This window comes from Halichoerus grypus, chromosome 8 (assembly GCF_964656455.1).
Source record: "Halichoerus grypus chromosome 8, mHalGry1.hap1.1, whole genome shotgun sequence".
NCBI classification, from domain to species: domain Eukaryota; kingdom Metazoa; phylum Chordata; class Mammalia; order Carnivora; family Phocidae; genus Halichoerus; species Halichoerus grypus.
The window spans coordinates 31,622,546-31,635,247 of record NC_135719.1 but is presented as its reverse complement, the minus strand read 5'-3'; the positions used below and the strand labels follow the sequence as shown (position 1 = coordinate 31,635,247).

The following is a 12,702-nucleotide window of genomic DNA, read 5'->3' as shown; positions in this document are numbered from 1 at the left end:
CGGTCCTGGAAACCCATACTGCCTCACGGATCTTTGATGAACTGTTGCACATGATCCCTTGTGTTCCTAGGTCCTTGCTCCAGAGGTTGGTCGGTATGCAGCAGCATTGCCCTCACCTGGGGCTGGTGAGAGACGCAGAGGTCCCAGGTGCCACCCAGACCCACAGAGACAGGATCTGCAGTTTTTACAAGATCCCTGGGGGATTCATATTTGAGTCCCTTCAAGTTTGCGAAGCCATGCAGTGCAGGATTTACACCTGGATGTAAATACTTATTTTTCTGTAATTATTTCCTGTGTTTTCTAGACATGAATGGGATAATAATCAGTCTTTATGTTCTTCTTGCCCTCTTGACAGAAGCTGATATTTCCGTAATTCCCTAATTAAGACACTTCTTTTTTTTTTTAAAGTCACAAACATCCATTACCTACAAAAGATGCATTTTTGAAAACCTCTGGATAAAATAAAATCGAGTGATATTCTTTCATAGATGAAATTTCAGGGATGCTTTATTTGCATTCCCGGTAGATTGATCCATGTGGGAGGAGCCTGTGTTGGCTGGCTCAGATCTGTGTAGTAGTTAATTACGAACAGTGCTTGTGCTTCCTGGGGTGAATCCTTTTACAGCTGGTGCCATGTCCCGGACTTCATTGAACTGGCAGCCTCTGTTCCCAACAGCTTTTCTTAATGAGGATCACTGTCAGCTGGCCTCCTGATGCAGCCCCTCTGCAGCCCCTGCCAGGAGATGCTGTTCCACATCTGCACCGTTCTGCTTCATACTGTTAGCTTGTCTTTCATAGTCTGCACCCGCCCTGCCTCTATGAAATCCTTTCAGTCCACACCTCCCAGAGTGGACACGCTTTTAGGAGACAGTCTGCACCCTCCCTGCCTCTATGAAATCCTTTCAGTCCACACCTCCCAGAGTGGACACACTTTTAGGAGACACTAGCATTTTGGAATATCATCCACAGCATGCCCTGGACCTCCTCTGCTTGATATCCTGGGTTTCTGTCCAGGTGTGAACTTGGGCAACCTTGGGGATTTCCTCTGTTTCTGGCCTCTTTTCAGGTAACTGCCTGTTTTTTAAAATTCCAAATACCACATCCTGTCCTCCAAGGCCTCCAGAAATCTTGTAACACAAGATTAAAATATGTAACAAATATTCTTTGTTTTTAAAGTTTAGAGGTGAGGGGGTGGGGGGATGGGTTATCCTGGTGATGGGTATTAAAGAGGGCACGTATTGAATGGAGCACTGGGTGTTATATGCAAACAATGAATCATGGAACACCATATCAAAAACTAATGATGTAATGTATGGTGATTAACATAACATAATAAAATAAAAAAATAATTTGATAAAGTTATACTTAAAAAAAATAAAGTTTAAAAGGTAAGGGTAAGCTGTAGGTACACAGTACACCCATTGACTGACATGAGCGTGTGTGTGTGTGTAGATAGGTACATAGAGGTACATGTGCAGTTTTCCCATGGGGAGGTGTCTGCCCCAAGAGCCATGATTTTTACCACGTAGGTCAGCTGAAACTCAGGAGGCAGTCTTTGGCAGAAATCACCAAGGGTGGGACCATTTACAGAAACAGAGGTTCTTCCAATCTCTTCCTGTTTCATACCAACTGATCTTAGGGCCTTGAGACTACTTTGGGAAGAGGCCTTACTTAGGTCTCTTGGAGTATTCAGAAAGGGTAATAGACTCTAAAAAGTTGTTGGATATTATATTAGAGTTCTCCAGAAAAATAGAACCAATAGGAGAGATAGATAGGTAGATCTCTCTGTATCTATCTCTCTGTCAGTATCTATATGCCAATAGCTATAATAAATCTGTCTGTAGATGTCCATATCTAGAGAGATGCAGACATATAGATATCTATATATATGGAGATCTGTATGTCTAGAGAGATTTGTTATAGAAATTGGCTCATGGGATTATGGAAGGTGAGAAGTCTCACGATCTGCCATCTGCAGGCTGGAGACCAGCAAAGCTGGTGGTGTAATTCAGTCTCAGACCGAAAGCCTGAGAACCAGAGGAGCCAATGATGTAAATCTCAGTCTGAGGGCAGAAGATGAGATATGATATCCCAGCTCAGTCAGTGAGGCAGGAAAAAAGAGCAAATTTCTCCTTCCTCCATCTGTTCTATTCAGGTCCCCAGTGGATTGGGTGATGCTCTCCCATGTCCAGGAGGACCATGTACTTTGCTGAGTCCATGGACTCAAATGCTAATCTCCCAGGAAACACCCTCACACACACACACACACACACACAAACACACACACACACAGAATGACAGAATGACAGAAACAGTGTTTAATCTGGGCACTGCTTCTTGGCCAGTCAAGGTGACACATAAAATTAACCATCACATATGTTTACTTGGTATCTTGTGGGGTTTTCCTTGGAGAGAATATGAAAAGTAAAAAGTAGGGGAGGCAGTTCTGGAACTTTGGCTTAGGCGCTGACCATCGTTTGAGCATGGACCGTTCTGCTTCTGGCCCTGACTGATTGCTTCAGAGGGACAATGCGAGCCTGGGGACTTCTGAAGGAGCAGAAGGGGAATGGAATGGAGTTGTGGTGAACAGTTTCAGGCTGGGCAGAGAGATGGGAGACCAGCCATGACGTGGCCGTGGGACCTTGACCATGTCACTCCTCTCACAGCCCAGGATTGTTCCCTACCTGGAAACGGACGTTGTTGGACCTTAAGGTCTCACAGACTCTTCCGTCTCCACTCTGTGACTGCCTTTTATGGAAAGGGGCAAGGACATGGCAGAGGTGTGGGGTAGTGAGATGGCAGTGCTAAACAGCTAAACACACGTCCATCCACCTGTGTGCACCACCTGTGTGCGCTGCATGCCAGGCCCCATGTGGCAGCCGGGATGCAGGGATGTGAAATCTGCTTCTCAGATGAGATGCATGGCAAGGAGTGCTGGACTCAGGCTTTCAGCTGAGGCCTGCTCTCATCTGCCTTGTTATGCTGCAGAAAAGGTCCAGCTTTATCAAGAATAGAACAGAGGAAGACAAACTTGGGCAGCGAAGATTTAAATTAAACGTGGGGCCAGACTCTCCTGGGAGGACAGAACCACCGCTGCCCCAGCTGCTCCCAGGGGGAAGTGCACCGGAGGCTGGACAGGGAGCAGGGAGGCAGGGCTGTTTGGCCAGGAGGAGAATTGCTGTCTGACTTCATATCATTGGATAGCAAAGGGGATCCTTTTATTTGTTGAGATTTTTAATCCTCAAAAGGATTAGGGATTTGGTCAGGACAATGAGTATTGCTAAGCAGTTAAGCATGGCATTTGGAGCATCGTTCTAAGTCACTTTAAGCAACAGGGGCCACTACTTGGCAGTGCAAAGCAAGCAGGTGCTGACATAGCTGTGCTAATGGCAGAAGAACAAGAAAGGCATGTGTGAGAGCAACACACACAGCACAGTGGTTCTCCTGAGCAGGAGCCCCCTTCCTCCATCCCCCCCAAGCTGGACAATGACCCTGGGGGCACAAAGGAATGCCAGGAAGAGGATGGAGGTCTCAAAGGGCATAGACTTCTTGCTTAACTCTGCCTGGAACCAGTTATGTGCCCTCTGGGTTCCAGTTTCTTTATTTGTGCCAAGTGTATAAGAAAACACTTCCCTTGTAGTGCTGGTGTAAGGACTGGACACAAATTAAGACATGGCTCCTGGCACATGGCATGCCCTCAGTAAAAGATAGTGCTGTATTTAGTTGCTAGGTGGGTCTGCAAAGGACCAGGTGTGCTGTAGCTGTTCCCAGGGCTGGGGATCAGAGGGGTTGTGAGTGGCAGCCAAGCAGAGCCTAGGGTGGTCAGAAGGGTTAGACAGGAGGGGCAGGGAGAGCAGATTGAAGCCAGTGATGGAGGTGCTCGAAAGGATACTGGAGAGCCAGCTCATAGGAGGAAGTGAGTCCTGGGACCCAGTGACACTGAGTTGCCACAAGCAGAAGCCTGACCATCTGCTGTCACCTGGGATGAGTTGGGCTCACCAGTTGCTACTACTCAAGGGACAAACAAATGAGCAGATGTTAAAATAATGATCTAGAATTAAAAGTATGCCGAGTCCCAGTGGAAATAATTTATTTCAAGAATTCCATGTGCAAGCAATTTAGACTTCTAAAAGTAAAGCCCTTGCTTTGGGCAGGTTACTTCTGCTGGAGGAGGAAGTAAGCACAGGTGGAGAAGCAATTCCTTTCTTACAGAAAAAAATTTCTCCGCAGGAAGGCGGTCTAAGATAGAGGGGTGGGAAGACCCTGAACACACCCCCTCCCATGACACACAGAACCTATACCTGCATATAGATCAATTCCTCCTGAAGATGAACTGAGGGCTGATTGAACAGCTTCTGCACAATAAGGATAGAACACATAGAGCAGAGCCAGGGACATGGAGACACAGTGATAATAGGAACCCACTCCCAAGGCGCCACCTGAGGTAGGGAAGGATATTACTGAGGGGCCCCATATACAGACTTGGCTGCCCTGGGGCACAGTGAAAAAACAGTGTTTAAGGGCAACTAGAGAGGTGGGTGGGGGATGGGCTAGATGGGTGATGGGTATTAAGGAGAGCACTTGTGATGAGCACTGGGTGTTGTATGTAAGTGATGAATCACTGAATTCTACTCCAGAAACCAATATTGCACTGCATGTTAACTAACTAAAATTTAAATTAAAAAAAATAAAGGGCGGGTGCCTTCGTGGCTCAATCAGCTAAGCGTCTACCTCCAGCGCAGGTCATGATCTCAGTGTCCTGGGATCGAGCCCCGTGTGGGCTCCGTGCTCGGTGGGAAGCCTGCTTCTCCCTCTCCCTTTGCCCCTCCCCTGGCTTGTACCCTCTCTCGCTTAAATAAATAAATAAATAAATAAATAAATAAATAAATAAATAATATTTAAATAAATAAAGGGTAACTAGACTGTCAGTAAAGGAAATCTACTTACTAACCCCAGAGCCTCTGCCAAATGGGCAGGAAACTGCGTGAACTCCTTCTGGGTATGAAGGTGCCAGCGAGAACTAGTTTTTACGTTCACTCTCCATCTTGATAAACACAATGGGCACAGGTTCCAGGGTCTCTAGCCAGCCTGCTAGGGCCACCTCAGCAAGCCCAGACCCCTAGGTTATACCAACTCCAACTGTCTCCCTAAGGTGACCCCAGTACTGCACACCCTGGGCATCCCTAGCCTGCACCCACCTCAGCTCCAGCTGTTGGGTCGAGGGGGCCCTGGTAAGTGATGAGCTCAGGGCCCCCCATGGCCTGTGCCCAGCCCAGCCATCCTGCTAAGAGGCAGTCCCAATAGGGTGTGCCCTAGGAATGCCCCTGCCTCCACAGCTGCTCCAGCTCCAGCCCACCTGCCAGAACAGCCCAGTGTGGTGAGCTCTAGGACACCCCTGGCTTGTGCCCATGCCAGCCCCCACTGTCTTGCCATGCCGGCTGCTATGTAGCATGCACTGACACTGCCCCTTGGCCTGCATCTGATCCAGCCGAGGCAAGGCCAGTGTGGCCTGGGACCCTCCTGCCCTGCACCTGCTCCGGCTCCAGCTGGCGTGCCAAAGCTGCCAGACACTCTCAGTCTATACAGCGGCTTTTGGTTACCAGTGTGGGGAGGAGTTGGAAGCGGGTGGAATAGGTAAAGGGGTTTAAGAGGGACAGTTATAAACAGATAGGCCATGAGGATGTCATATACAGCCCTGGAAATACAGTCAATAATATTGTAATAACTTTGGCAACAGACTAGACTTAAAGTGGGGCTCATTTCAGAATGTATAAAAATACCAAATCACTATGGTGTACACCTGAAACTAATAAGGTATTGTTTGTCAATTACACTTCAATAAAAATAAATGAGTGCAGGAGCAGAGATGGTTTTATGCCATCAGCTAAGTGTTAACATTCAGCATATAAAAGAATCATGAGCATAGGGTATTAAAAATAAACATAGTTAGGGTGCCTGGGTGGCTCAGTTGGTTAAGCGACTGCCTTCAGCTCAGGTCATGATCCTGGAGTCCTGGGATCGAGTCCCACATCGGGCTCCCTGCTCAGCAGGGAGTCTGCTTCTCCCTCTGACCCTCCCCCCTCTCGTGCTCTCTCTCTTCCATTCTCTCTCTCAAATAGATAAAATCTTTAAAAATAATAATAATAATAATAAATAAACATAATTACAAAAGAGAGATATGTGGGATTTGGGGTGGCTTCACTTAGAACAAGAAAACAAAGTGATGAATTTTTTTATTCTAGGTTAGAGACTCCCATCAATCCAAATGCAAATCAAAGAAAAAGATGGGCTTCCCAGGTCCCAAATTATTGTTGTATCTCACTTATAGTTCACTGTGCTTCAACAGGTGATTATTCTTTCCCTTTCTTGCTTCTTCCCAATATTGACAGTGTTTAAAAACATGAATATCATATTCTAGATCCCACTTTAGTTAATCTGCACAGCAAACAGAACTTGTATTTTTTTATTTGTGAATTTTAAAGACTTCAATTTTTTAAATCTCATTTTTTACCCAAATTGGAATCTTCATGTTAATAGCTTCTGACATCTCAGAGCTTAAAAATGGAGCCAGGAATCTAGCAAGAATTTGATCAACTGTAAGTCACTCATAGATTATTGCCTCTTTCATTTTCTTTCTAGAGGGACAAAACTAATACTCTGTTTTTAACTTGTGAAAGAAAACATGACAATTAAAACTTAGTAAACAGAAAAAAAACAAAAGTCACCAGAAATTCCACCATCCAGCGATCACTGCTCTAAATATTTGGTAGTATCTCCTTCCTGATATTTCTCATGCTCTAATATATACCCACATACATACATACATAAATGTAATAATTTCTAAATGCTGCCCTTTCTATTTAGGTGTTCTGGCATTACACTTGCCATTTAAAATACTGCACCATGTCCTTGGATTTGAAAGAAACATTCATTAGAATTATCAAGAATTAATAGCATTTCCTGTTTTTGCTTTTTGAATAAATCTGGCACCATAACTATTTCTGAGTTTCAGTATTTTATCCTAGATTTATTCGCTTATAGTGTTGAACCAACTATTGTTAATTTTAACCTCCTAAATGTGTCTAAATCTACCCACTCTTCTTCATCTCTGTAGCCACAGGCCTCCACTGGCACCTACCTAGAATGCTCCTGTGTGAATCCCAAAGATTCACTCCTCTTGCACAATGGAGCTCCATGCAGAGCTCTTGGCCTATCTTGGTGCCTTTGTGTTGGTCACTCCATATCAGTGACCTGATGGCTTCACCTGCATGGTCTTCTGTCTGGATCACCTAATCCTAATCAGTTTCTCTTTTAACAGTGATCACTCTTGACCTCGTTTCACTTTCAGATGTGTCCCTTCCTTCTATGCTCTTCCTTACTAATCCCATTAAAGGAGATGTTTTACTGGCACCGCAAACACAATCCATGTAAAATCGAACTCAATCTTTCTCCCAAAAAACTTTCATCACAATTTTCCACATTTCAGTTAATGGCCTTCAGGTTATTCCTGCCAAAAGCCCTGACTCTCTTTCTTCTTTCTATTTCACACATGACTGTAAGCAAATCTTTTTTTCTACCTCCTGGACCAAGCCACCATTGTCTTTTGCTTGGGTTACTGTACTACCCTCCATACTAACTATCCTCCTTGCTTCTACCCTTCCCCCACCTTCCCTTAACCCAACCAGCCTCTGCCCCTTACCCACCCAGTCTCCTTTTCAACCCTCCGATGGCTTCCTATCTCACTCAGAGTCAAAATCGATAATGGCTCACCAGCTCTATATGATCTTCCCCTATCATCTCTGACATAATCTCTTATTACTTTCCTCCTTGCTTGCTTCTCACCAGTCCACATTGGCCTTCTTGCTTTTTCCCCAGAAGCCAGCATGGTTCTGCCTCAGAGGTTTTGCACTTGCTAGTTCTATCTGTGATGCTCATTCCCCAGCTCTCTGCATGGCTGACCCCTCACCCCCTTTAGGTCTTTGCTTAAATATTGTCTTCTCCATGATTATTTCTGTGACTTCCTCATGAAAAGCAGACTTTACTTACTCCTTTTCCTTGGCCGGGCTTTGCCTTATTGGTCATTGTCTGCCTTATTTTTTCCCCATAATAATTCTTCTCAAACAACATACCACATATTGTACTTAATTTTTTTATTGTCTGTCTTCTCCCACTCAAATATAAGCTCCATGAGAGCAAGAATTTTTTATCTTCTCTATGTCTTTGTTCCCAATGCCTAGAATAATGCCTGATAATTAGTAGATGCTGAATAAATATTTGTTGAATGAGAAAGGAAGGAACGAAGGAAGGGGGGAAGGAAGTGGGAAAGTGTCTTTTCCTAAGGTGAAAATAGCCTTGGAGAAGTCAGTTGACAGTGTAGTTCCTAAAGGACAGGCAGTTTATTAAGCAATTGTTTTTAGCTTCTCTGTAAGACCCATTCAAAAAATAAAAGGGAAAATTAGTGTGCCACTAGGGGAAAAAAAAAAAAAAAACTTTTGCTAGTTAATTATCAGTTACAAACTTCATCTGCCCTTTCATTTATAATACTGCTCCACTGAGGTACAATTGACATACAATGAGCTGTGTATATTTAAAGTGGACAGTTTGATGAGTTTTAACATATATATACACTAGGGTAGCTGTTACCACAACCAAGTTAGTTAACATGTCCATCACCCCAAAAAGTTTGTAAAGACTCTCTCCCACCCTTCCCTGAGCCCCTGGGCAACCATTGATCTTTCAGTCACTGTAGATTATTTTGGATTTTCTAGAGATTTATAGTACGTACTTTTTTCATCTGGCCTTTTTCTCTTGGTACAAACACTGAGATTCATCTAAGTTGTTGTGCATTAGTAATTTGTTTCTTTTCGTTGCTAGTAATACTGCTTTATGTAGCTATATCTCAACTGTATTATCTCAGTACATTCACCTATTGATAGGCATTTGGATTGCTTAGTTTTCGGCTGTTACAAATAAAAGTGCTGTGAAAATTCATATGTAGGTCTTTATATGGAAATAGACTTTAATTTCTCTTAGATAAATAAAATACCCAGGAGTGGAATAGCTGGATTGTATAGTAGATGAGCTTTCTAAGAACTGCCAACTGCTTTCCACATTGGCGTCATAATTTTGCATTCCCACCAGCATGTATGAGAGTTCCCGCCTCTCCACATCCTCAACAATATTTGGTGTGGTGAGTGGTCAACCAGTATTTTTCTTTTAAGTTGTGGTAAAATATGTTTAACATAAAATTAGCTTTTTTACCATTTTAAATGTATAATTTGACAGCATGAATTTCATTCACACTATTGACCAACCATTGCCGCTATTGATTTCCAAAACTTCTCATTAACCTAAACAGAACTCTGTAACCATTAAGCTATAACCTCCTATACCCCCAGCCCCTGGCAACCTTTTATCTACTTCCTGTCTCTATGAGTTTGCCTATTCTAGAAATTTCATATAAATGGAATAATTTGACATTTGTCCTTTTGTGTCACTTATTTCACTTACCATTATGTTTCAAGTTTCATCCATGTTGTAGCATGTATCAAAACTTTATTACTTTATGGCCTAATAATATTCCATTGAATGGATATACCATATTTTATCCATTCATCTCTCTTCTCTCCCTCTCTTTTTTTTTTTTCAGGCGAAACAAAAAAAAAAAAGTAAAAGCTTAATACTCCAGTTTATATTACACCTCACTGTCTCTCATGAACATTTAAAACCCTTGCCCCCTTTTGCTTTGGAACCTTCCCTCAGAACACCATACACAAACACAATGCTACTTGTAATTCTAAAAGGATTCACGGACGAAACTCATACCCTGTCATTTCCTATGTAAAAAACTCTGGGTAAGGATGGAATGTTCCAGAATAGTAGAGGCATTAACTGTTCGGTAAGATTAAGATGAAGTGGTGATGTCTCAGAAGACCAGGTGGTTAGTAAAGGTTGGCACTCCTGACCTTCTCATCCTCCATGTACCTGAACAAGAACACATCTCAACTGCACTTTAGTCCAGAGCTGGAACATTGTTGAAGTCTATATAACAGTTGGTCTCATGGAGGAGAACACTGGAACAGGTTAGACTTTCTTGCCATAGCAAGCTCAAATTGTGTCAGACAATGCCCATCATCTGCCACAGCATTGCTTGCAATATCCATTCATCTCCTGATGGACACTTGGATTGTTTCCACTTTTGGCTATTGTGAATGATGCTACAGTGCACATTGGTGTACAAGTATCTCTTTGAGCCTCTGTTTTCTGTTCTTTTGGTTTTATACTTAGAGGTGGAATTGCTGGGTCATAAGGTTAATCTGTGTTTATTCCAGGAACCACTAAACTCTTTTCCACAGTGGCTGCACATTTTACATTCCCACCAGCAATGTATGAGTCTTGCAGTTTCTCCAGATCCTTGTCAACCTTGGTCATTTTCCTTCTTTTTTTTTTTCTTTTAAAGAAAACCATCCTGGTTAGGTGTGAAGTGGTATTTCATTGTGATTTTGGTTTCCATTTTCTTAATGACTAATGATATTAGTAATCTTTTTATATGTTATTGGCCATTTGTATATATTCTTTGGACAGATTCTTTGTTCAAGTTCTTCACTCATTTTTTAAATAGGTGATTGTCTTTTGGTTTTGACTTGTAAGAATTCTTTACCTTTATTAGACATACGATTGCAGATACTTTCTTTCATTCCCTTAGTTATCTTTTCACTTGAATCATAATGTCCTTTCATTTGCAAAAATTTTTAATTTTCATGAAGTTAATTTTAACAGTTTTTTCCTTTTGTTGTTTGTGCTTTTGTTATCACATCTAAGAATCCATTGCCTAATCCAAGGTTAGAAAGATTTACCCTCATATTTTCTTTTAAGAATTTTATGGCTGGGGCAGCTGGGTGGCTCAGTTGGTTAAGCGTCTGCCTTTGGCTCAGGTCATGATCCCAGGGTCCTGGGATCGAGCCCCGCATCGGGCGCCCTGCTCAGCGGGGAGCCTGCTTCTCCCTCTCCTCCCAGCTCATGCTCTCTCTCGCTATCTCTGTCTCTGTCTCTCTCTCAAATAAATAAATAAAAGAATTTTATGGCTGAGTCCTTATATTTAGATCATTTTGAGTTAATTTTTATCCTGGTGTAAGGTAGGTGTCCAACCTTATTCTTTAGCATGGGGATATCCAGTTGTCCCAGCACATCTGTTGAAGAGACTATTTTTTCCCTATTGTGTGGTCTTCAAAAATCCTTTGACTTTATGTGTGAGTTTATTTCTGGGCTTTCTATTCTGTTGGTCTATATCTTCATCTTTATGTGAGTACTACACTGTTTTGATTACTCTAGCTTTGTGGTAAGTTTTGAAATTAGGACATAAAAGAGTCTTCCAACTTCTATTTCATGAATTTGAGGATTGTCTTCCATTTCTGCAAAAAAAAAGCTGTTGTGATTTTGACAGAGATTGAATTGTAGCTGTAGATCACTTTGGGTGGTTCTGATGTCCTAACAATATTAAGTCTGCCAATTCATGAACAGAGGATGTCTTTTCATTTATTTAGTTAATTTCTTTCAGCCGTATTTTATAGTTTTCAGATACGAGTCTTTCACCTCCTTAGTTAAATTTATTACCAGATATTTTATCTTTCTAGATACTATTGTAAACAGAATAGCTTTATTAATTTCCTTCCAGAATGTTCATTTTTAATTGATTGAAACAGCTGATTTTTGTGTGTTGATCTTGTACCCTGCAACTTTGTTGAATTTATAGGCTATAGTACTTTTCTTCAGGATTCCTTGAGACTTTCTATATATAGGATCATATGAAATGTCAATTTCTTAGTAGATATAGGGCTGATCAGGTTATCTGTTTTTTCTTCAGTAAGCATTGGTAGTTGTGTCTTTTAAGGAGTTTTTCCTTTTTTATCCAGTTCGTTGAATTTATTGGCAATGTTTGTTAATACTCAGTCCTAATATTGGTAATTAGAGCCTTCTCTCTCTCTCTCTCTCTCTCTCTCTCTTTTTCCTTTATCTTTCTGGCTAGAGGTTTATCAGTTTTGTTGATGTTCTCAAAGAGAAATCTTTTGATTTCAATGACTTTCTCTATTATTTTTCTGTTTTCTGTGTCATTGATTTCCAATTTGATCTTCATCACCTTGTTTTGCTCACTTTGAATTTAGTTTACTCTTCTAATTTCTTAAGGTTAAATCTGAGGTCATTGATTTGGGACCATTCTTCATTTCTAATGCATGAATTTAGTGCTATAAATTTCCCCCTATGTTCTGCTTTAATGGAATCATATCTGTGTTCTCATTTTTCATTCAGTACAAAACATTTTCTGATTTCCTTTTTGAATTCTTTTTGACCTGTAGGTTATTTAGAAATGTGTTATTTTGTTTTCAAATACTTGGGCATTTTCCAGAGATCTTTGTTATTGATTTCTAACTTAATTCCATAGTAATCAGAGAACATACTTTATATGACTTGAACTAGGTTAAATTTATTCATACTTATTTTATTACCTAGAATATGGTCCCTCTTTATGTGCTCTTTTGAGAATAGTGTGAATTTTGCTTTTGTTGGGTTGAATGTTCTATAAATGTCAAGCAGGTCATTCTGGTTGATGGTATTGTTCAAGTCTTCTATGTCCTTGCTAACTTTATGCCTCTTTGTTCTATGAATTATTGAAAAGGGCTATTGAAACCTCTGAGTATAATTGTG

The 12,702-nt window shown here is 41.6% G+C and overlaps 1 protein-coding gene and 1 non-coding gene across 2 annotated transcripts in view; one reads left to right on the top strand and one right to left on the bottom strand.

Annotated features, from left to right (window-relative positions):
* The window catches only part of ATP10A (ATPase phospholipid transporting 10A (putative)), a 198,050-nt gene that overhangs the window by 90,593 nt on the left and 94,755 nt on the right, over positions 1 to 12,702 (top strand).
* On the bottom strand, positions 10,031 to 10,152 carry LOC118538220 (small nucleolar RNA SNORA28). The gene has a single exon (XR_004918511.1). It is a non-coding gene; the product is annotated as a small nucleolar RNA SNORA28 (small nucleolar RNA).